The sequence below is a fragment of the Schistocerca nitens genome, unplaced genomic scaffold (assembly GCF_023898315.1).
Source record: "Schistocerca nitens isolate TAMUIC-IGC-003100 unplaced genomic scaffold, iqSchNite1.1 HiC_scaffold_205, whole genome shotgun sequence".
Classification (NCBI taxonomy): Eukaryota; Metazoa; Arthropoda; class Insecta; order Orthoptera; family Acrididae; genus Schistocerca; species Schistocerca nitens.
The window spans coordinates 48,610-73,262 of NW_026045746.1; the positions used below are offsets into that span (position 1 = coordinate 48,610).

General features: G+C 51.4%; 26 non-coding genes across 26 annotated transcripts; all 26 read left to right on the forward strand.

Annotated features, from left to right (window-relative positions):
• The first annotated feature begins 579 nt into the window (after positions 1-579).
• LOC126220756 (U2 spliceosomal RNA) lies at positions 580-772 on the forward strand. Its single transcript, XR_007543115.1, has one exon. It is a non-coding gene; the product is annotated as a U2 spliceosomal RNA (small nuclear RNA).
• Positions 773-1,519: 747 nt separating this feature from the next.
• LOC126220757 (U2 spliceosomal RNA) lies at positions 1,520-1,712 on the forward strand. Its single transcript, XR_007543116.1, has one exon. It is a non-coding gene; the product is annotated as a U2 spliceosomal RNA (small nuclear RNA).
• A 747-nt stretch (positions 1,713-2,459) lies between these two features.
• On the forward strand, positions 2,460-2,652 carry LOC126220758 (U2 spliceosomal RNA). The gene has a single exon (XR_007543117.1). It is a non-coding gene; the product is annotated as a U2 spliceosomal RNA (small nuclear RNA).
• Positions 2,653-3,398: 746 nt separating this feature from the next.
• LOC126220760 (U2 spliceosomal RNA) lies at positions 3,399-3,591 on the forward strand. The gene has a single exon (XR_007543119.1). It is a non-coding gene; the product is annotated as a U2 spliceosomal RNA (small nuclear RNA).
• Positions 3,592-4,336: 745 nt separating this feature from the next.
• On the forward strand, positions 4,337-4,529 carry LOC126220761 (U2 spliceosomal RNA). Its single transcript, XR_007543120.1, has one exon. It is a non-coding gene; the product is annotated as a U2 spliceosomal RNA (small nuclear RNA).
• A 747-nt stretch (positions 4,530-5,276) lies between these two features.
• Positions 5,277-5,469, forward strand: LOC126220762 (U2 spliceosomal RNA). Its single transcript, XR_007543121.1, has one exon. It is a non-coding gene; the product is annotated as a U2 spliceosomal RNA (small nuclear RNA).
• Positions 5,470-6,215: 746 nt separating this feature from the next.
• Positions 6,216-6,408, forward strand: LOC126220763 (U2 spliceosomal RNA). The gene has a single exon (XR_007543122.1). It is a non-coding gene; the product is annotated as a U2 spliceosomal RNA (small nuclear RNA).
• Positions 6,409-7,155: 747 nt separating this feature from the next.
• On the forward strand, positions 7,156-7,348 carry LOC126220765 (U2 spliceosomal RNA). Its single transcript, XR_007543123.1, has one exon. It is a non-coding gene; the product is annotated as a U2 spliceosomal RNA (small nuclear RNA).
• Positions 7,349-8,095: 747 nt separating this feature from the next.
• Positions 8,096-8,288, forward strand: LOC126220766 (U2 spliceosomal RNA). Its single transcript, XR_007543124.1, has one exon. It is a non-coding gene; the product is annotated as a U2 spliceosomal RNA (small nuclear RNA).
• Positions 8,289-9,034: 746 nt separating this feature from the next.
• LOC126220767 (U2 spliceosomal RNA) lies at positions 9,035-9,227 on the forward strand. The gene has a single exon (XR_007543125.1). It is a non-coding gene; the product is annotated as a U2 spliceosomal RNA (small nuclear RNA).
• A 745-nt stretch (positions 9,228-9,972) lies between these two features.
• On the forward strand, positions 9,973-10,165 carry LOC126220768 (U2 spliceosomal RNA). Its single transcript, XR_007543126.1, has one exon. It is a non-coding gene; the product is annotated as a U2 spliceosomal RNA (small nuclear RNA).
• Positions 10,166-10,918: 753 nt separating this feature from the next.
• Positions 10,919-11,111, forward strand: LOC126220769 (U2 spliceosomal RNA). The gene has a single exon (XR_007543127.1). It is a non-coding gene; the product is annotated as a U2 spliceosomal RNA (small nuclear RNA).
• Positions 11,112-11,864: 753 nt separating this feature from the next.
• On the forward strand, positions 11,865-12,057 carry LOC126220770 (U2 spliceosomal RNA). The gene has a single exon (XR_007543128.1). It is a non-coding gene; the product is annotated as a U2 spliceosomal RNA (small nuclear RNA).
• A 745-nt stretch (positions 12,058-12,802) lies between these two features.
• On the forward strand, positions 12,803-12,995 carry LOC126220772 (U2 spliceosomal RNA). The gene has a single exon (XR_007543130.1). It is a non-coding gene; the product is annotated as a U2 spliceosomal RNA (small nuclear RNA).
• Positions 12,996-13,748: 753 nt separating this feature from the next.
• Positions 13,749-13,941, forward strand: LOC126220773 (U2 spliceosomal RNA). The gene has a single exon (XR_007543131.1). It is a non-coding gene; the product is annotated as a U2 spliceosomal RNA (small nuclear RNA).
• Positions 13,942-14,694: 753 nt separating this feature from the next.
• Positions 14,695-14,887, forward strand: LOC126220774 (U2 spliceosomal RNA). Its single transcript, XR_007543132.1, has one exon. It is a non-coding gene; the product is annotated as a U2 spliceosomal RNA (small nuclear RNA).
• Positions 14,888-15,640: 753 nt separating this feature from the next.
• On the forward strand, positions 15,641-15,833 carry LOC126220777 (U2 spliceosomal RNA). The gene has a single exon (XR_007543133.1). It is a non-coding gene; the product is annotated as a U2 spliceosomal RNA (small nuclear RNA).
• Positions 15,834-16,583: 750 nt separating this feature from the next.
• LOC126220778 (U2 spliceosomal RNA) lies at positions 16,584-16,776 on the forward strand. Its single transcript, XR_007543134.1, has one exon. It is a non-coding gene; the product is annotated as a U2 spliceosomal RNA (small nuclear RNA).
• Positions 16,777-17,529: 753 nt separating this feature from the next.
• Positions 17,530-17,722, forward strand: LOC126220779 (U2 spliceosomal RNA). The gene has a single exon (XR_007543135.1). It is a non-coding gene; the product is annotated as a U2 spliceosomal RNA (small nuclear RNA).
• Positions 17,723-18,475: 753 nt separating this feature from the next.
• On the forward strand, positions 18,476-18,668 carry LOC126220780 (U2 spliceosomal RNA). Its single transcript, XR_007543136.1, has one exon. It is a non-coding gene; the product is annotated as a U2 spliceosomal RNA (small nuclear RNA).
• Positions 18,669-19,414: 746 nt separating this feature from the next.
• Positions 19,415-19,607, forward strand: LOC126220781 (U2 spliceosomal RNA). Its single transcript, XR_007543137.1, has one exon. It is a non-coding gene; the product is annotated as a U2 spliceosomal RNA (small nuclear RNA).
• A 747-nt stretch (positions 19,608-20,354) lies between these two features.
• Positions 20,355-20,547, forward strand: LOC126220782 (U2 spliceosomal RNA). Its single transcript, XR_007543138.1, has one exon. It is a non-coding gene; the product is annotated as a U2 spliceosomal RNA (small nuclear RNA).
• A 747-nt stretch (positions 20,548-21,294) lies between these two features.
• On the forward strand, positions 21,295-21,487 carry LOC126220783 (U2 spliceosomal RNA). The gene has a single exon (XR_007543139.1). It is a non-coding gene; the product is annotated as a U2 spliceosomal RNA (small nuclear RNA).
• Positions 21,488-22,233: 746 nt separating this feature from the next.
• On the forward strand, positions 22,234-22,426 carry LOC126220785 (U2 spliceosomal RNA). Its single transcript, XR_007543141.1, has one exon. It is a non-coding gene; the product is annotated as a U2 spliceosomal RNA (small nuclear RNA).
• Positions 22,427-23,170: 744 nt separating this feature from the next.
• On the forward strand, positions 23,171-23,363 carry LOC126220786 (U2 spliceosomal RNA). Its single transcript, XR_007543142.1, has one exon. It is a non-coding gene; the product is annotated as a U2 spliceosomal RNA (small nuclear RNA).
• Positions 23,364-24,116: 753 nt separating this feature from the next.
• On the forward strand, positions 24,117-24,309 carry LOC126220788 (U2 spliceosomal RNA). The gene has a single exon (XR_007543143.1). It is a non-coding gene; the product is annotated as a U2 spliceosomal RNA (small nuclear RNA).
• The last annotated feature ends 344 nt before the right edge of the window (positions 24,310-24,653 follow it).

The window sequence follows — 24,653 nt, forward strand, 5'->3', positions numbered from 1 at the left end:
TTTTTTGCTGTGTGCTTGACCGCTCTTGCAGCCGCATTACACTAGGCTGGTAATTTATGGGGGCACAGGACAGTGCCTTCGGATGCCTCGTTGGCGTCTCTTATGGTCCGGCCACAGATAATTTTAAATAAATTTTTTGGAGTTATGACCTTAGCTCCTCGCGAACGTCGTCGTCGTCGCCGCCGCCGCACGCACGCAGAATACGTGTGTACACACACACACACACATATGCAGTTGGCGGTGGACGATGTAAGCACTCGGCTAGGTGTAGCTCGCGCCGGCCTCGCGACGGTCTAGCTCGCGCCGGCCTGGCGCTGCTGTGGGGCGGCGTCACGGCTTCTCCGCTGCCCTGGCAGCTAGCGGCGTTCAAATGGGAGTCGCAGTTTACTCTTCGACATGGAGGCTAGTACTGGGCTGTTGATGAGTGCTCTCGTGAAATGTCGTTCCTTCCGGCACTCGCTTTTGCGATGTTTTCGACGGTCGCCTGTTGCCATATCGGCCCGTACCACCGTGTGTCACTCCCACATGTGGAGCGCACACGCTGCAAGCATTTAGGCCCTTCCACTGCGGATTTTCCTTATCGCTTCTCGGCCTTTTGGCTAAGATCAAAGTGTAGTATCTGTTCTTATCAGCTTAGTATCTGATACGTCCTGCATCGCAGGACCAGAATATTAAACTCATTTTTGGCTCATGACGGAGTGCTAGGGGCTTGCTCCACCTCTGTCGCGGGTTGGCCCGGCATTGCAGTACCGCCGGGATCGGCCCACCTAAAATTAATTAAAACATAGCCTGAAATGGGTTAATATTCTGCAGTGATCAGATATTCAGCTGGTGACAAAACTTGTCGTAGATGTCGATGTCCCCAGTAGTTAGCTGCTTACACACCACGTATTGTTTTAATTAATTTAGATTATCTTAAGTACTTTTTTTTTCTTTTTTTTTTGCTGTGTGCTTGACCGCTCTTGCAGCCGCATTACACTAGGCTGGTAATTTATGGGGGCACAGGACAGTGCCTTCGGATGCCTCGTTGGCGTCTCTTATGGTCCGGCCACAGATAATTTTAAATAAATTTTTTGGAGTTATGACCTTAGCTCCTCGCGAACGTCGTCGTCGTCGTCGCCGCCGCCGCACGCACGCAGAATACGTGTGTACACACACACACACACATATGCAGTTGGCGGTGGACGATGTAAGCACTCGGCTAGGTGTAGCTCGCGCCGGCCTCGCGACGGTCTAGCTCGCGCCGGCCTGGCGCTGCTGTGGGGCGGCGTCACGGCTTCTCCGCTGCCCTGGCAGCTAGCGGCGTTCAAATGGGAGTCGCAGTTTACTCTTCGACATGGAGGCTAGTACTGGGCTGTTGATGAGTGCTCTCGTGAAATGTCGTTCCTTCCGGCACTCGCTTTTGCGATGTTTTCGACGGTCGCCTGTTGCCATATCGGCCCGTACCACCGTGTGTCACTCCCACATGTGGAGCGCACACGCTGCAAGCATTTAGGCCCTTCCACTGCGGATTTTCCTTATCGCTTCTCGGCCTTTTGGCTAAGATCAAAGTGTAGTATCTGTTCTTATCAGCTTAGTATCTGATACGTCCTGCATCGCAGGACCAGAATATTAAACTCATTTTTGGCTCATGACGGAGTGCTAGGGGCTTGCTCCACCTCTGTCGCGGGTTGGCCCGGCATTGCAGTACCGCCGGGATCGGCCCACCTAAAATTAATTAAAACATAGCCTGAAATGGGTTAATATTCTGCAGTGATCAGATATTCAGCTGGTGACAAAACTTGTCGTAGATGTCGATGTCCCCAGTAGTTAGCTGCTTACACACCACGTATTGTTTTAATTAATTTAGATTATCTTAAGTACTTTTTTTTTCTTTTTTTTTTGCTGTGTGCTTGACCGCTCTTGCAGCCGCATTACACTAGGCTGGTAATTTATGGGGGCACAGGACAGTGCCTTCGGATGCCTCGATGGCGTCTCTTATGGTCCGGCCACAGATAATTTTAAATAAATTTTTTGGAGTTATGACCTTAGCTCCTCGCGAACGTCGTCGTCGTCGTCGCCGCCGCCGCACGCACGCAGAATACGTGTGTACACACACACACACACATATGCAGTTGGCGGTGGACGATGTAAGCACTCGGCTAGGTGTAGCTCGCGCCGGCCTCGCGACGGTCTAGCTCGCGCCGGCCTGGCGCTGCTGTGGGGCGGCGTCACGGCTTCTCCGCTGCCCTGGCAGCTAGCGGCGTTCAAATGGGAGTCGCAGTTTACTCTTCGACATGGAGGCTAGTACTGGGCTGTTGATGAGTGCTCTCGTGAAATGTCGTTCCTTCCGGCACTCGCTTTTGCGATGTTTTCGACGGTCGCCTGTTGCCATATCGGCCCGTACCACCGTGTGTCACTCCCACATGTGGAGCGCACACGCTGCAAGCATTTAGGCCCTTCCACTGCGGATTTTCCTTATCGCTTCTCGGCCTTTTGGCTAAGATCAAAGTGTAGTATCTGTTCTTATCAGCTTAGTATCTGATACGTCCTGCATCGCAGGACCAGAATATTAAACTCATTTTTGGCTCATGACGGAGTGCTAGGGGCTTGCTCCACCTCTGTCGCGGGTTGGCCCGGCATTGCAGTACCGCCGGGATCGGCCCACCTAAAATTAATTAAAACATAGCCTGAAATGGGTTAATATTCTGCAGTGATCAGATATTCAGCTGGTGACAAAACTTGTCGTAGATGTCGATGTCCCCAGTAGTTAGCTGCTTACACACCACGTATTGTTTTAATTAATTTAGATTATCTTAAGTACTTTTTTTTTCTTTTTTTTTTTTGCTGTGTGCTTGACCGCTCTTGCAGCCGCATTACACTAGGCTGGTAATTTATGGGGGCACAGGACAGTGCCTTCGGATGCCTCGTTGGCGTCTCTTATGGTCCGGCCACAGATAATTTTAAATAAATTTTTTGGAGTTATGACCTTAGCTCCTCGCGAACGTCGTCGTCGTCGCCGCCGCCGCACGCACGCAGAATACGTGTGTACACACACACACACACATATGCAGTTGGCGGTGGACGATGTAAGCACTCGGCTAGGTGTAGCTCGCGCCGGCCTCGCGACGGTCTAGCTCGCGCCGGCCTGGCGCTGCTGTGGGGCGGCGTCACGGCTTCTCCGCTGCCCTGGCAGCTAGCGGCGTTCAAATGGGAGTCGCAGTTTACTCTTCGACATGGAGGCTAGTACTGGGCTGTTGATGAGTGCTCTCGTGAAATGTCGTTCCTTCCGGCACTCGCTTTTGCGATGTTTTCGACGGTCGCCTGTTGCCATATCGGCCCGTACCACCGTGTGTCACTCCCACATGTGGAGCGCACACGCTGCAAGCATTTAGGCCCTTCCACTGCGGATTTTCCTTATCGCTTCTCGGCCTTTTGGCTAAGATCAAAGTGTAGTATCTGTTCTTATCAGCTTAGTATCTGATACGTCCTGCATCGCAGGACCAGAATATTAAACTCATTTTTGGCTCATGACGGAGTGCTAGGGGCTTGCTCCACCTCTGTCGCGGGTTGGCCCGGCATTGCAGTACCGCCGGGATCGGCCCACCTAAAATTAATTAAAACATAGCCTGAAATGGGTTAATATTCTGCAGTGATCAGATATTCAGCTGGTGACAAAACTTGTCGTAGATGTCGATGTCCCCAGTAGTTAGCTGCTTACACACCACGTATTGTTTTAATTAATTTAGATTATCTTAAGTACTTTTTTTTTCTTTTTTTTTTTGCTGTGTGCTTGACCGCTCTTGCAGCCGCATTACACTAGGCTGGTAATTTATGGGGGCACAGGACAGTGCCTTCGGATGCCTCGATGGCGTCTCTTATGGTCCGGCCACAGATAATTTTAAATAAATTTTTTGGAGTTATGACCTTAGCTCCTCGCGAACGTCGTCGTCGTCGCCGCCGCCGCACGCACGCAGAATACGTGTGTACACACACACACACACATATGCAGTTGGCGGTGGACGATGTAAGCACTCGGCTAGGTGTAGCTCGCGCCGGCCTCGCGACGGTCTAGCTCGCGCCGGCCTGGCGCTGCTGTGGGGCGGCGTCACGGCTTCTCCGCTGCCCTGGCAGCTAGCGGCGTTCAAATGGGAGTCGCAGTTTACTCTTCGACATGGAGGCTAGTACTGGGCTGTTGATGAGTGCTCTCGTGAAATGTCGTTCCTTCCGGCACTCGCTTTTGCGATGTTTTCGACGGTCGCCTGTTGCCATATCGGCCCGTACCACCGTGTGTCACTCCCACATGTGGAGCGCACACGCTGCAAGCATTTAGGCCCTTCCACTGCGGATTTTCCTTATCGCTTCTCGGCCTTTTGGCTAAGATCAAAGTGTAGTATCTGTTCTTATCAGCTTAGTATCTGATACGTCCTGCATCGCAGGACCAGAATATTAAACTCATTTTTGGCTCATGACGGAGTGCTAGGGGCTTGCTCCACCTCTGTCGCGGGTTGGCCCGGCATTGCAGTACCGCCGGGATCGGCCCACCTAAAATTAATTAAAACATAGCCTGAAATGGGTTAATATTCTGCAGTGATCAGATATTCAGCTGGTGACAAAACTTGTCGTAGATGTCGATGTCCCCAGTAGTTAGCTGCTTACACACCACGTATTGTTTTAATTAATTTAGATTATCTTAAGTACTTTTTTTTTCTTTTTTTTTTGCTGTGTGCTTGACCGCTCTTGCAGCCGCATTACACTAGGCTGGTAATTTATGGGGGCACAGGACAGTGCCTTCGGATGCCTCGATGGCGTCTCTTATGGTCCGGCCACAGATAATTTTAAATAAATTTTTTGGAGTTATGACCTTAGCTCCTCGCGAACGTCGTCGTCGTCGTCGCCGCCGCCGCACGCACGCAGAATACGTGTGTACACACACACACACACATATGCAGTTGGCGGTGGACGATGTAAGCACTCGGCTAGGTGTAGCTCGCGCCGGCCTCGCGACGGTCTAGCTCGCGCCGGCCTGGCGCTGCTGTGGGGCGGCGTCACGGCTTCTCCGCTGCCCTGGCAGCTAGCGGCGTTCAAATGGGAGTCGCAGTTTACTCTTCGACATGGAGGCTAGTACTGGGCTGTTGATGAGTGCTCTCGTGAAATGTCGTTCCTTCCGGCACTCGCTTTTGCGATGTTTTCGACGGTCGCCTGTTGCCATATCGGCCCGTACCACCGTGTGTCACTCCCACATGTGGAGCGCACACGCTGCAAGCATTTAGGCCCTTCCACTGCGGATTTTCCTTATCGCTTCTCGGCCTTTTGGCTAAGATCAAAGTGTAGTATCTGTTCTTATCAGCTTAGTATCTGATACGTCCTGCATCGCAGGACCAGAATATTAAACTCATTTTTGGCTCATGACGGAGTGCTAGGGGCTTGCTCCACCTCTGTCGCGGGTTGGCCCGGCATTGCAGTACCGCCGGGATCGGCCCACCTAAAATTAATTAAAACATAGCCTGAAATGGGTTAATATTCTGCAGTGATCAGATATTCAGCTGGTGACAAAACTTGTCGTAGATGTCGATGTCCCCAGTAGTTAGCTGCTTACACACCACGTATTGTTTTAATTAATTTAGATTATCTTAAGTACTTTTTTTTTCTTTTTTTTTTTTGCTGTGTGCTTGACCGCTCTTGCAGCCGCATTACACTAGGCTGGTAATTTATGGGGGCACAGGACAGTGCCTTCGGATGCCTCGTTGGCGTCTCTTATGGTCCGGCCACAGATAATTTTAAATAAATTTTTTGGAGTTATGACCTTAGCTCCTCGCGAACGTCGTCGTCGTCGCCGCCGCCGCACGCACGCAGAATACGTGTGTACACACACACACACACATATGCAGTTGGCGGTGGACGATGTAAGCACTCGGCTAGGTGTAGCTCGCGCCGGCCTCGCGACGGTCTAGCTCGCGCCGGCCTGGCGCTGCTGTGGGGCGGCGTCACGGCTTCTCCGCTGCCCTGGCAGCTAGCGGCGTTCAAATGGGAGTCGCAGTTTACTCTTCGACATGGAGGCTAGTACTGGGCTGTTGATGAGTGCTCTCGTGAAATGTCGTTCCTTCCGGCACTCGCTTTTGCGATGTTTTCGACGGTCGCCTGTTGCCATATCGGCCCGTACCACCGTGTGTCACTCCCACATGTGGAGCGCACACGCTGCAAGCATTTAGGCCCTTCCACTGCGGATTTTCCTTATCGCTTCTCGGCCTTTTGGCTAAGATCAAAGTGTAGTATCTGTTCTTATCAGCTTAGTATCTGATACGTCCTGCATCGCAGGACCAGAATATTAAACTCATTTTTGGCTCATGACGGAGTGCTAGGGGCTTGCTCCACCTCTGTCGCGGGTTGGCCCGGCATTGCAGTACCGCCGGGATCGGCCCACCTAAAATTAATTAAAACATAGCCTGAAATGGGTTAATATTCTGCAGTGATCAGATATTCAGCTGGTGACAAAACTTGTCGTAGATGTCGATGTCCCCAGTAGTTAGCTGCTTACACACCACGTATTGTTTTAATTAATTTAGATTATCTTAAGTACTTTTTTTTTCTTTTTTTTTTGCTGTGTGCTTGACCGCTCTTGCAGCCGCATTACACTAGGCTGGTAATTTATGGGGGCACAGGACAGTGCCTTCGGATGCCTCGTTGGCGTCTCTTATGGTCCGGCCACAGATAATTTTAAATAAATTTTTTGGAGTTATGACCTTAGCTCCTCGCGAACGTCGTCGTCGTCGTCGCCGCCGCCGCACGCACGCAGAATACGTGTGTACACACACACACACACATATGCAGTTGGCGGTGGACGATGTAAGCACTCGGCTAGGTGTAGCTCGCGCCGGCCTCGCGACGGTCTAGCTCGCGCCGGCCTGGCGCTGCTGTGGGGCGGCGTCACGGCTTCTCCGCTGCCCTGGCAGCTAGCGGCGTTCAAATGGGAGTCGCAGTTTACTCTTCGACATGGAGGCTAGTACTGGGCTGTTGATGAGTGCTCTCGTGAAATGTCGTTCCTTCCGGCACTCGCTTTTGCGATGTTTTCGACGGTCGCCTGTTGCCATATCGGCCCGTACCACCGTGTGTCACTCCCACATGTGGAGCGCACACGCTGCAAGCATTTAGGCCCTTCCACTGCGGATTTTCCTTATCGCTTCTCGGCCTTTTGGCTAAGATCAAAGTGTAGTATCTGTTCTTATCAGCTTAGTATCTGATACGTCCTGCATCGCAGGACCAGAATATTAAACTCATTTTTGGCTCATGACGGAGTGCTAGGGGCTTGCTCCACCTCTGTCGCGGGTTGGCCCGGCATTGCAGTACCGCCGGGATCGGCCCACCTAAAATTAATTAAAACATAGCCTGAAATGGGTTAATATTCTGCAGTGATCAGATATTCAGCTGGTGACAAAACTTGTCGTAGATGTCGATGTCCCCAGTAGTTAGCTGCTTACACACCACGTATTGTTTTAATTAATTTAGATTATCTTAAGTACTTTTTTTTTCTTTTTTTTTTGCTGTGTGCTTGACCGCTCTTGCAGCCGCATTACACTAGGCTGGTAATTTATGGGGGCACAGGACAGTGCCTTCGGATGCCTCGATGGCGTCTCTTATGGTCCGGCCACAGATAATTTTAAATAAATTTTTTGGAGTTATGACCTTAGCTCCTCGCGAACGTCGTCGTCGTCGTCGCCGCCGCCGCACGCACGCAGAATACGTGTGTACACACACACACACACATATGCAGTTGGCGGTGGACGATGTAAGCACTCGGCTAGGTGTAGCTCGCGCCGGCCTCGCGACGGTCTAGCTCGCGCCGGCCTGGCGCTGCTGTGGGGCGGCGTCACGGCTTCTCCGCTGCCCTGGCAGCTAGCGGCGTTCAAATGGGAGTCGCAGTTTACTCTTCGACATGGAGGCTAGTACTGGGCTGTTGATGAGTGCTCTCGTGAAATGTCGTTCCTTCCGGCACTCGCTTTTGCGATGTTTTCGACGGTCGCCTGTTGCCATATCGGCCCGTACCACCGTGTGTCACTCCCACATGTGGAGCGCACACGCTGCAAGCATTTAGGCCCTTCCACTGCGGATTTTCCTTATCGCTTCTCGGCCTTTTGGCTAAGATCAAAGTGTAGTATCTGTTCTTATCAGCTTAGTATCTGATACGTCCTGCATCGCAGGACCAGAATATTAAACTCATTTTTGGCTCATGACGGAGTGCTAGGGGCTTGCTCCACCTCTGTCGCGGGTTGGCCCGGCATTGCAGTACCGCCGGGATCGGCCCACCTAAAATTAATTAAAACATAGCCTGAAATGGGTTAATATTCTGCAGTGATCAGATATTCAGCTGGTGACAAAACTTGTCGTAGATGTCGATGTCCCCAGTAGTTAGCTGCTTACACACCACGTATTGTTTTAATTAATTTAGATTATCTTAAGTACTTTTTTTTTCTTTTTTTTTTTTGCTGTGTGCTTGACCGCTCTTGCAGCCGCATTACACTAGGCTGGTAATTTATGGGGGCACAGGACAGTGCCTTCGGATGCCTCGTTGGCGTCTCTTATGGTCCGGCCACAGATAATTTTAAATAAATTTTTTGGAGTTATGACCTTAGCTCCTCGCGAACGTCGTCGTCGTCGCCGCCGCCGCACGCACGCAGAATACGTGTGTACACACACACACACACATATGCAGTTGGCGGTGGACGATGTAAGCACTCGGCTAGGTGTAGCTCGCGCCGGCCTCGCGACGGTCTAGCTCGCGCCGGCCTGGCGCTGCTGTGGGGCGGCGTCACGGCTTCTCCGCTGCCCTGGCAGCTAGCGGCGTTCAAATGGGAGTCGCAGTTTACTCTTCGACATGGAGGCTAGTACTGGGCTGTTGATGAGTGCTCTCGTGAAATGTCGTTCCTTCCGGCACTCGCTTTTGCGATGTTTTCGACGGTCGCCTGTTGCCATATCGGCCCGTACCACCGTGTGTCACTCCCACATGTGGAGCGCACACGCTGCAAGCATTTAGGCCCTTCCACTGCGGATTTTCCTTATCGCTTCTCGGCCTTTTGGCTAAGATCAAAGTGTAGTATCTGTTCTTATCAGCTTAGTATCTGATACGTCCTGCATCGCAGGACCAGAATATTAAACTCATTTTTGGCTCATGACGGAGTGCTAGGGGCTTGCTCCACCTCTGTCGCGGGTTGGCCCGGCATTGCAGTACCGCCGGGATCGGCCCACCTAAAATTAATTAAAACATAGCCTGAAATGGGTTAATATTCTGCAGTGATCAGATATTCAGCTGGTGACAAAACTTGTCGTAGATGTCGATGTCCCCAGTAGTTAGCTGCTTACACACCACGTATTGTTTTAATTAATTTAGATTATCTTAAGTACTTTTTTTTTCTTTTTTTTTTTGCTGTGTGCTTGACCGCTCTTGCAGCCGCATTACACTAGGCTGGTAATTTATGGGGGCACAGGACAGTGCCTTCGGATGCCTCGATGGCGTCTCTTATGGTCCGGCCACAGATAATTTTAAATAAATTTTTTGGAGTTATGACCTTAGCTCCTCGCGAACGTCGTCGTCGTCGCCGCCGCCGCACGCACGCAGAATACGTGTGTACACACACACACACACATATGCAGTTGGCGGTGGACGATGTAAGCACTCGGCTAGGTGTAGCTCGCGCCGGCCTCGCGACGGTCTAGCTCGCGCCGGCCTGGCGCTGCTGTGGGGCGGCGTCACGGCTTCTCCGCTGCCCTGGCAGCTAGCGGCGTTCAAATGGGAGTCGCAGTTTACTCTTCGACATGGAGGCTAGTACTGGGCTGTTGATGAGTGCTCTCGTGAAATGTCGTTCCTTCCGGCACTCGCTTTTGCGATGTTTTCGACGGTCGCCTGTTGCCATATCGGCCCGTACCACCGTGTGTCACTCCCACATGTGGAGCGCACACGCTGCAAGCATTTAGGCCCTTCCACTGCGGATTTTCCTTATCGCTTCTCGGCCTTTTGGCTAAGATCAAAGTGTAGTATCTGTTCTTATCAGCTTAGTATCTGATACGTCCTGCATCGCAGGACCAGAATATTAAACTCATTTTTGGCTCATGACGGAGTGCTAGGGGCTTGCTCCACCTCTGTCGCGGGTTGGCCCGGCATTGCAGTACCGCCGGGATCGGCCCACCTAAAATTAATTAAAACATAGCCTGAAATGGGTTAATATTCTGCAGTGATCAGATATTCAGCTGGTGACAAAACTTGTCGTAGATGTCGATGTCCCCAGTAGTTAGCTGCTTACACACCACGTATTGTTTTAATTAATTTAGATTATCTTAAGTACTTTTTTTTTCTTTTTTTTTTGCTGTGTGCTTGACCGCTCTTGCAGCCGCATTACACTAGGCTGGTAATTTATGGGGGCACAGGACAGTGCCTTCGGATGCCTCGATGGCGTCTCTTATGGTCCGGCCACAAATAATTTTAAATAATTTTTTTGGAGTTATGACCTTAGCTCCTCGCGAACGTCGTCGCCGCCGCCGCCGCCGCCGCCGCCGCACGCACGCAGAATACGTGTGTACACACACACACACACATATGCAGTTGGCGGTGGACGATGTAAGCACTCGGCTAGGTGTAGCTCGCGCCGGCCTCGCGACGGTCTAGCTCGCGCCGGCCTGGCGCTGCTGTGGGGCGGCGTCACGGCTTCTCCGCTGCCCTGGCAGCTAGCGGCGTTCAAATGGGAGTCGCAGTTTACTCTTCGACATGGAGGCTAGTACTGGGCTGTTGATGAGTGCTCTCGTGAAATGTCGTTCCTTCCGGCACTCGCTTTTGCGATGTTTTCGACGGTCGCCTGTTGCCATATCGGCCCGTACCACCGTGTGTCACTCCCACATGTGGAGCGCACACGCTGCAAGCATTTAGGCCCTTCCACTGCGGATTTTCCTTATCGCTTCTCGGCCTTTTGGCTAAGATCAAAGTGTAGTATCTGTTCTTATCAGCTTAGTATCTGATACGTCCTGCATCGCAGGACCAGAATATTAAACTCATTTTTGGCTCATGACGGAGTGCTAGGGGCTTGCTCCACCTCTGTCGCGGGTTGGCCCGGCATTGCAGTACCGCCGGGATCGGCCCACCTAAAATTAATTAAAACATAGCCTGAAATGGGTTAATATTCTGCAGTGATCAGATATTCAGCTGGTGACAAAACTTGTCGTAGATGTCGATGTCCCCAGTAGTTAGCTGCTTACACACCACGTATTGTTTTAATTAATTTAGATTATCTTAAGTACTTTTTTTTTCTTTTTTTTTTGCTGTGTGCTTGACCGCTCTTGCAGCCGCATTACACTAGGCTGGTAATTTATGGGGGCACAGGACAGTGCCTTCGGATGCCTCGATGGCGTCTCTTATGGTCCGGCCACAAATAATTTTAAATAATTTTTTTGGAGTTATGACCTTAGCTCCTCGCGAACGTCGTCGCCGCCGCCGCCGCCGCCGCCGCCGCACGCACGCAGAATACGTGTGTACACACACACACACACATATGCAGTTGGCGGTGGACGATGTAAGCACTCGGCTAGGTGTAGCTTGCGCCGGCCTCGCGACGGTCTAGCTCGCGCCGTCCTGGCGCTGCTGTGGGGCGGCGTCACGGCTTCTCCGCTGCCCTGGCAGCTAGCGGCGTTCAAATGGGAGTCGCAGTTTACTCTTCGACATGGAGGCTAGTACTGGGCTGTTGATGAGTGCTCTCGTGAAATGTCGTTCCTTCCGGCACTCGCTTTTGCGATGTTTTCGACGGTCGCCTGTTGCCATATCGGCCCGTACCACCGTGTGTCACTCCCACATGTGGAGCGCACACGCTGCAAGCATTTAGGCCCTTCCACTGCGGATTTTCCTTATCGCTTCTCGGCCTTTTGGCTAAGATCAAAGTGTAGTATCTGTTCTTATCAGCTTAGTATCTGATACGTCCTGCATCGCAGGACCAGAATATTAAACTCATTTTTGGCTCATGACGGAGTGCTAGGGGCTTGCTCCACCTCTGTCGCGGGTTGGCCCGGCATTGCAGTACCGCCGGGATCGGCCCACCTAAAATTAATTAAAACATAGCCTGAAATGGGTTAATATTCTGCAGTGATCAGATATTCAGCTGGTGACAAAACTTGTCGTAGATGTCGATGTCCCCAGTAGTTAGCTGCTTACACACCACGTATTGTTTTAATTAATTTAGATTATCTTAAGTACTTTTTTTTTCTTTTTTTTTTTGCTGTGTGCTTGACCGCTCTTGCAGCCGCATTACACTAGGCTGGTAATTTATGGGGGCACAGGACAGTGCCTTCGGATGCCTCGATGGCGTCTCTTATGGTCCGGCCACAGATAATTTTAAATAAATTTTTTGGAGTTATGACCTTAGCTCCTCGCGAACGTCGTCGTCGTCGCCGCCGCCGCACGCACGCAGAATACGTGTGTACACACACACACACACATATGCAGTTGGCGGTGGACGATGTAAGCACTCGGCTAGGTGTAGCTCGCGCCGGCCTCGCGACGGTCTAGCTCGCGCCGGCCTGGCGCTGCTGTGGGGCGGCGTCACGGCTTCTCCGCTGCCCTGGCAGCTAGCGGCGTTCAAATGGGAGTCGCAGTTTACTCTTCGACATGGAGGCTAGTACTGGGCTGTTGATGAGTGCTCTCGTGAAATGTCGTTCCTTCCGGCACTCGCTTTTGCGATGTTTTCGACGGTCGCCTGTTGCCATATCGGCCCGTACCACCGTGTGTCACTCCCACATGTGGAGCGCACACGCTGCAAGCATTTAGGCCCTTCCACTGCGGATTTTCCTTATCGCTTCTCGGCCTTTTGGCTAAGATCAAAGTGTAGTATCTGTTCTTATCAGCTTAGTATCTGATACGTCCTGCATCGCAGGACCAGAATATTAAACTCATTTTTGGCTCATGACGGAGTGCTAGGGGCTTGCTCCACCTCTGTCGCGGGTTGGCCCGGCATTGCAGTACCGCCGGGATCGGCCCACCTAAAATTAATTAAAACATAGCCTGAAATGGGTTAATATTCTGCAGTGATCAGATATTCAGCTGGTGACAAAACTTGTCGTAGATGTCGATGTCCCCAGTAGTTAGCTGCTTACACACCACGTATTGTTTTAATTAATTTAGATTATCTTAAGTACTTTTTTTTTCTTTTTTTTTTGCTGTGTGCTTGACCGCTCTTGCAGCCGCATTACACTAGGCTGGTAATTTATGGGGGCACAGGACAGTGCCTTCGGATGCCTCGATGGCGTCTCTTATGGTCCGGCCACAAATAATTTTAAATAATTTTTTTGGAGTTATGACCTTAGCTCCTCGCGAACGTCGTCGCCGCCGCCGCCGCCGCCGCCGCCGCACGCACGCAGAATACGTGTGTACACACACACACACACATATGCAGTTGGCGGTGGACGATGTAAGCACTCGGCTAGGTGTAGCTCGCGCCGGCCTCGCGACGGTCTAGCTCGCGCCGGCCTGGCGCTGCTGTGGGGCGGCGTCACGGCTTCTCCGCTGCCCTGGCAGCTAGCGGCGTTCAAATGGGAGTCGCAGTTTACTCTTCGACATGGAGGCTAGTACTGGGCTGTTGATGAGTGCTCTCGTGAAATGTCGTTCCTTCCGGCACTCGCTTTTGCGATGTTTTCGACGGTCGCCTGTTGCCATATCGGCCCGTACCACCGTGTGTCACTCCCACATGTGGAGCGCACACGCTGCAAGCATTTAGGCCCTTCCACTGCGGATTTTCCTTATCGCTTCTCGGCCTTTTGGCTAAGATCAAAGTGTAGTATCTGTTCTTATCAGCTTAGTATCTGATACGTCCTGCATCGCAGGACCAGAATATTAAACTCATTTTTGGCTCATGACGGAGTGCTAGGGGCTTGCTCCACCTCTGTCGCGGGTTGGCCCGGCATTGCAGTACCGCCGGGATCGGCCCACCTAAAATTAATTAAAACATAGCCTGAAATGGGTTAATATTCTGCAGTGATCAGATATTCAGCTGGTGACAAAACTTGTCGTAGATGTCGATGTCCCCAGTAGTTAGCTGCTTACACACCACGTATTGTTTTAATTAATTTAGATTATCTTAAGTACTTTTTTTTTCTTTTTTTTTTGCTGTGTGCTTGACCGCTCTTGCAGCCGCATTACACTAGGCTGGTAATTTATGGGGGCACAGGACAGTGCCTTCGGATGCCTCGATGGCGTCTCTTATGGTCCGGCCACAAATAATTTTAAATAATTTTTTTGGAGTTATGACCTTAGCTCCTCGCGAACGTCGTCGCCGCCGCCGCCGCCGCCGCCGCCGCACGCACGCAGAATACGTGTGTACACACACACACACACATATGCAGTTGGCGGTGGACGATGTAAGCACTCGGCTAGGTGTAGCTTGCGCCGGCCTCGCGACGGTCTAGCTCGCGCCGTCCTGGCGCTGCTGTGGGGCGGCGTCACGGCTTCTCCGCTGCCCTGGCAGCTAGCGGCGTTCAAATGGGAGTCGCAGTTTACTCTTCGACATGGAGGCTAGTACTGGGCTGTTGATGAGTGCTCTCGTGAAATGTCGTTCCTTCCGGCACTCGCTTTTGCGATGTTTTCGACGGTCGCCTGTTGCCATATCGGCCCGTACCACCGTGTGTCACTCCCACATGTGGAGCGCACACGCTGCAAGCATTTAGGCCCTTCCACTGCGGATTTTCCTTATCGCTTCTCGGCCTTTTGGCTAAGATCAAAGTGTAGTATCTGTTCTTATCAGCTTAGTATCTGATACGTCCTGCATCGCAGGACCAGAATATTAAACTCATTTTTGGCTCATGACGGAGTGCTAGGGGCTTGCTCCACCTCTGTCGCGGGTTGGCCCGGCATTGCAGTACCGCCGGGATCGGCCCACCTAAAATTAATTAAAACATAGCCTGAAATGGGTTAATATTCTGCAGTGATCAGATATTCAGCTGGTGACAAAACTTGTCGTAGATGTCGATGTCCCCAGTAGTTAGCTGCTTACACACCACGTATTGTTTTAATTAATTTAGATTATCTTAAGTACTTTTTTTTTCTTTTTTTTTTGCTGTGTGCTTGACCGCTCTTGCAGCCGCATTACACTAGGCTGGTAATTTATGGGGGCACAGGACAGTGCCTTCGGATGCCTCGATGGCGTCTCTTATGGTCCGGCCACAAATAATTTTAAATAATTTTTTTGGAGTTATGACCTTAGCTCCTCGCGAACGTCGTCGCCGCCGCCGCCGCCGCCGCCGCCGCACGCACGCAGAATACGTGTGTACACACACACACACACATATGCAGTTGGCGGTGGACGATGTAAGCACTCGGCTAGGTGTAGCTTGCGCCGGCCTCGCGACGGTCTAGCTCGCGCCGTCCTGGCGCTGCTGTGGGGCGGCGTCACGGCTTCTCCGCTGCCCTGGCAGCTAGCGGCGTTCAAATGGGAGTCGCAGTTTACTCTTCGACATGGAGGCTAGTACTGGGCTGTTGATGAGTGCTCTCGTGAAATGTCGTTCCTTCCGGCACTCGCTTTTGCGATGTTTTCGACGGTCGCCTGTTGCCATATCGGCCCGTACCACCGTGTGTCACTCCCACATGTGGAGCGCACACGCTGCAAGCATTTAGGCCCTTCCACTGCGGATTTTCCTTATCGCTTCTCGGCCTTTTGGCTAAGATCAAAGTGTAGTATCTGTTCTTATCAGCTTAGTATCTGATACGTCCTGCATCGCAGGACCAGAATATTAAACTCATTTTTGGCTCATGACGGAGTGCTAGGGGCTTGCTCCACCTCTGTCGCGGGTTGGCCCGGCATTGCAGTACCGCCGGGATCGGCCCACCTAAAATTAATTAAAACATAGCCTGAAATGGGTTAATATTCTGCAGTGATCAGATATTCAGCTGGTGACAAAACTTGTCGTAGATGTCGATGTCCCCAGTAGTTAGCTGCTTACACACCACGTATTGTTTTAATTAATTTAGATTATCTTAAGTACTTTTTTTTTCTTTTTTTTTTTTGCTGTGTGCTTGACCGCTCTTGCAGCCGCATTACACTAGGCTGGTAATTTATGGGGGCACAGGACAGTGCCTTCGGATGCCTCGTTGGCGTCTCTTATGGTCCGGCCACAGATAATTTTAAATAAATTTTTTGGAGTTATGACCTTAGCTCCTCGCGAACGTCGTCGTCGTCGCCGCCGCCGCACGCACGCAGAATACGTGTGTACACACACACACACACACACATATGCAGTTGGCGGTGGACGATGTAAGCACTCGGCTAGGTGTAGCTCGCGCCGGCCTCGCGACGGTCTAGCTCGCGCCGGCCTGGCGCTGCTGTGGGGCGGCGTCACGGCTTCTCCGCTGCCCTGGCAGCTAGCGGCGTTCAAATGGGAGTCGCAGTTTACTCTTCGACATGGAGGCTAGTACTGGGCTGTTGATGAGTGCTCTCGTGAAATGTCGTTCCTTCCGGCACTCGCTTTTGCGATGTTTTCGACGGTCGCCTGTTGCCATATCGGCCCGTACCACCGTGTGTCACTCCCACATGTGGAGCGCACACGCTGCAAGCATTTAGGCCCTTCCACTGCGGATTTTCCTTATCGCTTCTCGGCCTTTTGGCTAAGATCAAAGTGTAGTATCTGTTCTTATCAGCTTAGTATCTGATACGTCCTGCATCGCAGGACCAGAATATTAAACTCATTTTTGGCTCATGACGGAGTGCTAGGGGCTTGCTCCACCTCTGTCGCGGGTTGGCCCGGCATTGCAGTACCGCCGGGATCGGCCCACCTAAAATTAATTAAAACATAGCCTGAAATGGGTTAATATTCTGCAGTGATCAGATATTCAGCTGGTGACAAAACTTGTCGTAGATGTCGATGTCCCCAGTAGTTAGCTGCTTACACACCACGTATTGTTTTAATTAATTTAGATTATCTTAAGTACTTTTTTTTTCTTTTTTTTTTGCTGTGTGCTTGACCGCTCTTGCAGCCGCATTACACTAGGCTGGTAATTTATGGGGGCACAGGACAGTGCCTTCGGATGCCTCGATGGCGTCTCTTATGGTCCGGCCACAAATAATTTTAAATAATTTTTTTGGAGTTATGACCTTAGCTCCTCGCGAACGTCGTCGCCGCCGCCGCCGCCGCCGCCGCCGCACGCACGCAGAATACGTGTGTACACACACACACACACATATGCAGTTGGCGGTGGACGATGTAAGCACTCGGCTAGGTGTAGCTTGCGCCGGCCTCGCGACGGTCTAGCTCGCGCCGTCCTGGCGCTGCTGTGGGGCGGCGTCACGGCTTCTCCGCTGCCCTGGCAGCTAGCGGCGTTCAAATGGGAGTCGCAGTTTACTCTTCGACATGGAGGCTAGTACTGGGCTGTTGATGAGTGCTCTCGTGAAATGTCGTTCCTTCCGGCACTCGCTTTTGCGATGTTTTCGACGGTCGCCTGTTGCCATATCGGCCCGTACCACCGTGTGTCACTCCCACATGTGGAGCGCACACGCTGCAAGCATTTAGGCCCTTCCACTGCGGATTTTCCTTATCGCTTCTCGGCCTTTTGGCTAAGATCAAAGTGTAGTATCTGTTCTTATCAGCTTAGTATCTGATACGTCCTGCATCGCAGGACCAGAATATTAAACTCATTTTTGGCTCATGACGGAGTGCTAGGGGCTTGCTCCACCTCTGTCGCGGGTTGGCCCGGCATTGCAGTACCGCCGGGATCGGCCCACCTAAAATTAATTAAAACATAGCCTGAAATGGGTTAATATTCTGCAGTGATCAGATATTCAGCTGGTGACAAAACTTGTCGTAGATGTCGATGTCCCCAGTAGTTAGCTGCTTACACACCACGTATTGTTTTAATTAATTTAGATTATCTTAAGTACTTTTTTTTTCTTTTTTTTTTGCTGTGTGCTTGACCGCTCTTGCAGCCGCATTACACTAGGCTGGTAATTTATGGGGGCACAGGACAGTGCCTTCGGATGCCTCGATGGCGTCTCTTATGGTCCGGCCACAAATAATTTTAAATAATTTTTTTGGAGTTATGACCTTAGCTCCTCGCGAACGTCGTCGCCGCCGCCGCCGCCGCCGCCGCCGCACGCACGCAGAATACGTGTGTACACACACACACACACATATGCAGTTGGCGGTGGACGATGTAAGCACTCGGCTAGGTGTAGCTTGCGCCGGCCTCGCGACGGTCTAGCTCGCGCCGTCCTGGCGCTGCTGTGGGGCGGCGTCACGGCTTCTCCGCTGCCCTGGCAGCTAGCGGCGTTCAAATGGGAGTCGCAGTTTACTCTTCGACATGGAGGCTAGTACTGGGCTGTTGATGAGTGCTCTCGTGAAATGTCGTTCCTTCCGGCACTCGCTTTTGCGATGTTTTCGACGGTCGCCTGTTGCCATATCGGCCCGTACCACCGTGTGTCACTCCCACATGTGGAGCGCACACGCTGCAAGCATTTAGGCCCTTCCACTGCGGATTTTCCTTATCGCTTCTCGGCCTTTTGGCTAAGATCAAAGTGTAGTATCTGTTCTTATCAGCTTAGTATCTGATACGTCCTGCATCGCAGGACCAGAATATTAAACTCATTTTTGGCTCATGACGGAGTGCTAGGGGCTTGCTCCACCTCTGTCGCGGGTTGGCCCGGCATTGCAGTACCGCCGGGATCGGCCCACCTAAAATTAATTAAAACATAGCCTGAAATGGGTTAATATTCTGCAGTGATCAGATATTCAGCTGGTGACAAAACTTGTCGTAGATGTCGATGTCCCCAGTAGTTAGCTGCTTACACACCACGTATTGTTTTAATTAATTTAGATTATCTTAAGTACTTTTTTTTTCTTTTTTTTTTTTGCTGTGTGCTTGACCGCTCTTGCAGCCGCATTACACTAGGCTGGTAATTTATGGGGGCACAGGACAGTGCCTTCGGATGCCTCGTTGGCGTCTCTTATGGTCCGGCCACAGATAATTTTAAATAAATTTTTTGGAGTTATGACCTTAGCTCCTCGCGAACGTCGTCGTCGTCGCCGCCGCCGCACGCACGCAGAATACGTGTGTACACACACACACACACATATGCAGTTGGCGGTGGACGATGTAAGCACTCGGCTAGGTGTAGCTCGCGCCGGCCTCGCGACGGTCTAGCTCGCGCCGGCCTGGCGCTGCTGTGGGGCGGCGTCACGGCTTCTCCGCTGCCCTGGCAGCTAGCGGCGTTCAAATGGGAGTCGCAGTTTACTCTTCGACATGGAGGCTAGTACTGGGCTGTTGATGAGTGCTCTCGTGAAATGTCGTTCCTTCCGGCACTCGCTTTTGCGATGTTTTCGACGGTCGCCTGTTGCCATATCGGCCCGTACCACCGTGTGTCACTCCCACATGTGGAGCGCACACGCTGCAAGCATTTAGGCCCTTCCACTGCGGATTTTCCTTATCGCTTCTCGGCCTTTTGGCTAAGATCAAAGTGTAGTATCTGTTCTTATCAGCTTAGTATCTGATACGTCCTGCATCGCAGGACCAGAATATTAAACTCATTTTTGGCTCATGACGGAGTGCTAGGGGCTTGCTCCACCTCTGTCGCGGGTTGGCCCGGCATTGCAGTACCGCCGGGATCGGCCCACCTAAAATTAATTAAAACATAGCCTGAAATGGGTTAATATTCTGCAGTGATCAGATATTCAGCTGGTGACAAAACTTGTCGTAGATGTCGATGTCCCCAGTAGTTAGCTGCTTACACACCACGTATTGTTTTAATTAATTTAGATTATCTTAAGTACTTTTTTTTTCTTTTTTTTTTGCTGTGTGCTTGACCGCTCTTGCAGCCGCATTACACTAGGCTGGTAATTTATGGGGGCACAGGACAGTGCCTTCGGATGCCTCGTTGGCGTCTCTTATGGTCCGGCCACAGATAATTTTAAATAAATTTTTTGGAGTTATGACCTTAGCTCCTCGCGAACGTCGTCGTCGTCGTCGCCGCCGCCGCACGCACGCAGAATACGTGTGTACACACACACACACACATATGCAGTTGGCGGTGGACGATGTAAGCACTCGGCTAGGTGTAGCTCGCGCCGGCCTCGCGACGGTCTAGCTCGCGCCGGCCTGGCGCTGCTGTGGGGCGGCGTCACGGCTTCTCCGCTGCCCTGGCAGCTAGCGGCGTTCAAATGGGAGTCGCAGTTTACTCTTCGACATGGAGGCTAGTACTGGGCTGTTGATGAGTGCTCTCGTGAAATGTCGTTCCTTCCGGCACTCGCTTTTGCGATGTTTTCGACGGTCGCCTGTTGCCATATCGGCCCGTACCACCGTGTGTCACTCCCACATGTGGAGCGCACACGCTGCAAGCATTTAGGCCCTTCCACTGCGGATTTTCCTTATCGCTTCTCGGCCTTTTGGCTAAGATCAAAGTGTAGTATCTGTTCTTATCAGCTTAGTATCTGATACGTCCTGCATCGCAGGACCAGAATATTAAACTCATTTTTGGCTCATGACGGAGTGCTAGGGGCTTGCTCCACCTCTGTCGCGGGTTGGCCCGGCATTGCAGTACCGCCGGGATCGGCCCACCTAAAATTAATTAAAACATAGCCTGAAATGGGTTAATATTCTGCAGTGATCAGATATTCAGCTGGTGACAAAACTTGTCGTAGATGTCGATGTCCCCAGTAGTTAGCTGCTTACACACCACGTATTGTTTTAATTAATTTAGATTATCTTAAGTACTTTTTTTTTCTTTTTTTTTTGCTGTGTGCTTGACCGCTCTTGCAGCCGCATTACACTAGGCTGGTAATTTATGGGGGCACAGGACAGTGCCTTCGGATGCCTCGATGGCGTCTCTTATGGTCCGGCCACAGATAATTTTAAATAAATTTTTTGGAGTTATGACCTTAGCTCCTCGCGAACGTCGTCGTCGTCGTCGCCGCCGCCGCACGCACGCAGAATACGTGTGTACACACACACACACACATATGCAGTTGGCGGTGGACGATGTAAGCACTCGGCTAGGTGTAGCTCGCGCCGGCCTCGCGACGGTCTAGCTCGCGCCGGCCTGGCGCTGCTGTGGGGCGGCGTCACGGCTTCTCCGCTGCCCTGGCAGCTAGCGGCGTTCAAATGGGAGTCGCAGTTTACTCTTCGACATGGAGGCTAGTACTGGGCTGTTGATGAGTGCTCTCGTGAAATGTCGTTCCTTCCGGCACTCGCTTTTGCGATGTTTTCGACGGTCGCCTGTTGCCATATCGGCCCGTACCACCGTGTGTCACTCCCACATGTGGAGCGCACACGCTGCAAGCATTTAGGCCCTTCCACTGCGGATTTTCCTTATCGCTTCTCGGCCTTTTGGCTAAGATCAAAGTGTAGTATCTGTTCTTATCAGCTTAGTATCTGATACGTCCTGCATCGCAGGACCAGAATATTAAACTCATTTTTGGCTCATGACGGAGTGCTAGGGGCTTGCTCCACCTCTGTCGCGGGTTGGCCCGGCATTGCAGTACCGCCGGGATCGGCCCACCTAAAATTAATTAAAACATAGCCTGAAATGGGTTAATATTCTGCAGTGATCAGATATTCAGCTGGTGACAAAACTTGTCGTAGATGTCGATGTCCCCAGTAGTTAGCTGCTTACACACCACGTATTGTTTTAATTAATTTAGATTATCTTAAGTACTTTTTTTTTCTTTTTTTTTTTTGCTGTGTGCTTGACCGCTCTTGCAGCCGCATTACACTAGGCTGGTAATTTATGGGGGCACAGGACAGTGCCTTCGGATGCCTCGTTGGCGTCTCTTATGGTCCGGCCACAGATAATTTTAAATAAATTTTTTGGAGTTATGACCTTAGCTCCTCGCGAACGTCGTCGTCGTCGCCGCCGCCGCACGCACGCAGAATACGTGTGTACACACACACACACACATATGCAGTTGGCGGTGGACGATGTAAGCACTCGGCTAGGTGTAGCTCGCGCCGGCCTCGCGACGGTCTAGCTCGCGCCGGCCTGGCGCTGCTGTGGGGCGGCGTCACGGCTTCTCCGCTGCCCTGGCAGCTAGCGGCGTTCAAATGGGAGTCGCAGTTTACTCTTCGACATGGAGGCTAGTACTGGGCTGTTGATGAGTGCTCTCGTGAAATGTCGTTCCTTCCGGCACTCGCTTTTGCGATGTTTTCGACGGTCGCCTGTTGCCATATCGGCCCGTACCACCGTGTGTCACTCCCACATGTGGAGCGCACACGCTGCAAGCATTTAGGCCCTTCCACTGCGGATTTTCCTTATCGCTTCTCGGCCTTTTGGCTAAGATCAAAGTGTAGTATCTGTTCTTATCAGCTTAGTATCTGATACGTCCTGCATCGCAGGACCAGAATATTAAACTCATTTTTGGCTCATGACGGAGTGCTAGGGGCTTGCTCCACCTCTGTCGCGGGTTGGCCCGGCATTGCAGTACCGCCGGGATCGGCCCACCTAAAATTAATTAAAACATAGCCTGAAATGGGTTAATATTCTGCAGTGATCAGATATTCAGCTGGTGACAAAACTTGTCGTAGATGTCGATGTCCCCAGTAGTTAGCTGCTTACACACCACGTATTGTTTTAATTAATTTAGATTATCTTAAGTACTTTTTTTTTCTTTTTTTTTTGCTGTGTGCTTGACCGCTCTTGCAGCCGCATTACACTAGGCTGGTAATTTATGGGGGCACAGGACAGTGCCTTCGGATGCCTCGATGGCGTCTCTTATGGTCCGGCCACAGATAATTTTAAATAAATTTTTTGGAGTTATGACCTTAGCTCCTCGCGAACGTCGTCGTCGTCGCCGCCGCCGCACGCACGCAGAATACGTGTGTACACACACACACACACATATGCAGTTGGCGGTGGACGATGTAAGCACTCGGCTAGGTGTAGCTCGCGCCGGCCTCGCGACGGTCTAGCTCGCGCCGGCCTGGCGCTGCTGTGGGGCGGCGTCACGGCTTCTCCGCTGCCCTGGCAGCTAGCGGCGTTCAAATGGGAGTCGCAGTTTACTCTTCGACATGGAGGCTAGTACTGGGCTGTTGATGAGTGCTCTCGTGAAATGTCGTTCCTTCCGGCACTCGCTTTTGCGATGTTTTCGACGGTCGCCTGTTGCCATATCGGCCCGTACCACCGTGTGTCACTCCCACATGTGGAGCGCACACGCTGCAAGCATTTAGGCCCTTCCACTGCGGATTTTCCTTATCGCTTCTCGGCCTTTTGGCTAAGATCAAAGTGTAGTATCTGTTCTTATCAGCTTAGTATCTGATACGTCCTGCATCGCAGGACCAGAATATTAAACTCATTTTTGGCTCATGACGGAGTGCTAGGGGCTTGCTCCACCTCTGTCGCGGGTTGGCCCGGCATTGCAGTACCGCCGGGATCGGCCCACCTAAAATTAATTAAAACATAGCCTGAAATGGGTTAATATTCTGCAGTGATCAGATATTCAGCTGGTGACAAAACTTGTCGTAGATGTCGATGTCCCCAGTAGTTAGCTGCTTACACACCACGTATTGTTTTAATTAATTTAGATTATCTTAAGTACTTTTTTTTTCTTTTTTTTTTGCTGTGTGCTTGACCGCTCTTGCAGCCGCATTACACTAGGCTGGTAATTTATGGGGGCACAGGACAGTGCCTTCGGATGCCTCGATGGCGTCTCTTATGGTCCGGCCACAAATAATTTTAAATAATTTTTTTGGAGTTATGACCTTAGCTCCTCGCGAACGTCGTCGCCGCCGCCGCCGCCGCCGCCGCCGCACGCACGCAGAATACGTGTGTACACACACACACACACATATGCAGTTGGCGGTGGACGATGTAAGCACTCGGCTAGGTGTAGCTTGCGCCGGCCTCGCGACGGTCTAGCTCGCGCCGTCCTGGCGCTGCTGTGGGGCGGCGTCACGGCTTCTCCGCTGCCCTGGCAGCTAGCGGCGTTCAAATGGGAGTCGCAGTTTACTCTTCGACATGGAGGCTAGTACTGGGCTGTTGATGAGTGCTCTCGTGAAATGTCGTTCCTTCCGGCACTCGCTTTTGCGATGTTTTCGACGGTCGCCTGTTGCCATATCGGCCCGTACCACCGTGTGTCACTCCCACATGTGGAGCGCACACGCTGCAAGCATTTAGGCCCTTCCACTGCGGATTTTCCTTATCGCTTCTCGGCCTTTTGGCTAAGATCAAAGTGTAGTATCTGTTCTTATCAGCTTAGTATCTGATACGTCCTGCATCGCAGGACCAGAATATTAAACTCATTTTTGGCTCATGACGGAGTGCTAGGGGCTTGCTCCACCTCTGTCGCGGGTTGGCCCGGCATTGCAGTACCGCCGGGATCGGCCCACCTAAAATTAATTAAAACATAGCCTGAAATGGGTTAATATTCTGCAGTGATCAGATATTCAGCTGGTGACAAAACTTGTCGTAGATGTCGATGTCCCCAGTAGTTAGCTGCTTACACACCACGTATTGTTTTAATTAATTTAGATTATCTTAAGTACTTTTTTTTTCTTTTTTTTTTTGCTGTGTGCTTGACCGCTCTTGCAGCCGCATTACACTAGGCTGGTAATTTATGGGGGCACAGGACAGTGCCTTCGGATGCCTCGTTGGCGTCTCTTATGGTCCGGCCACAGATAATTTTAAATAAATTTTTTGGAGTTATGACCTTAGCTCCTCGCGAACGTCGTCGTCGTC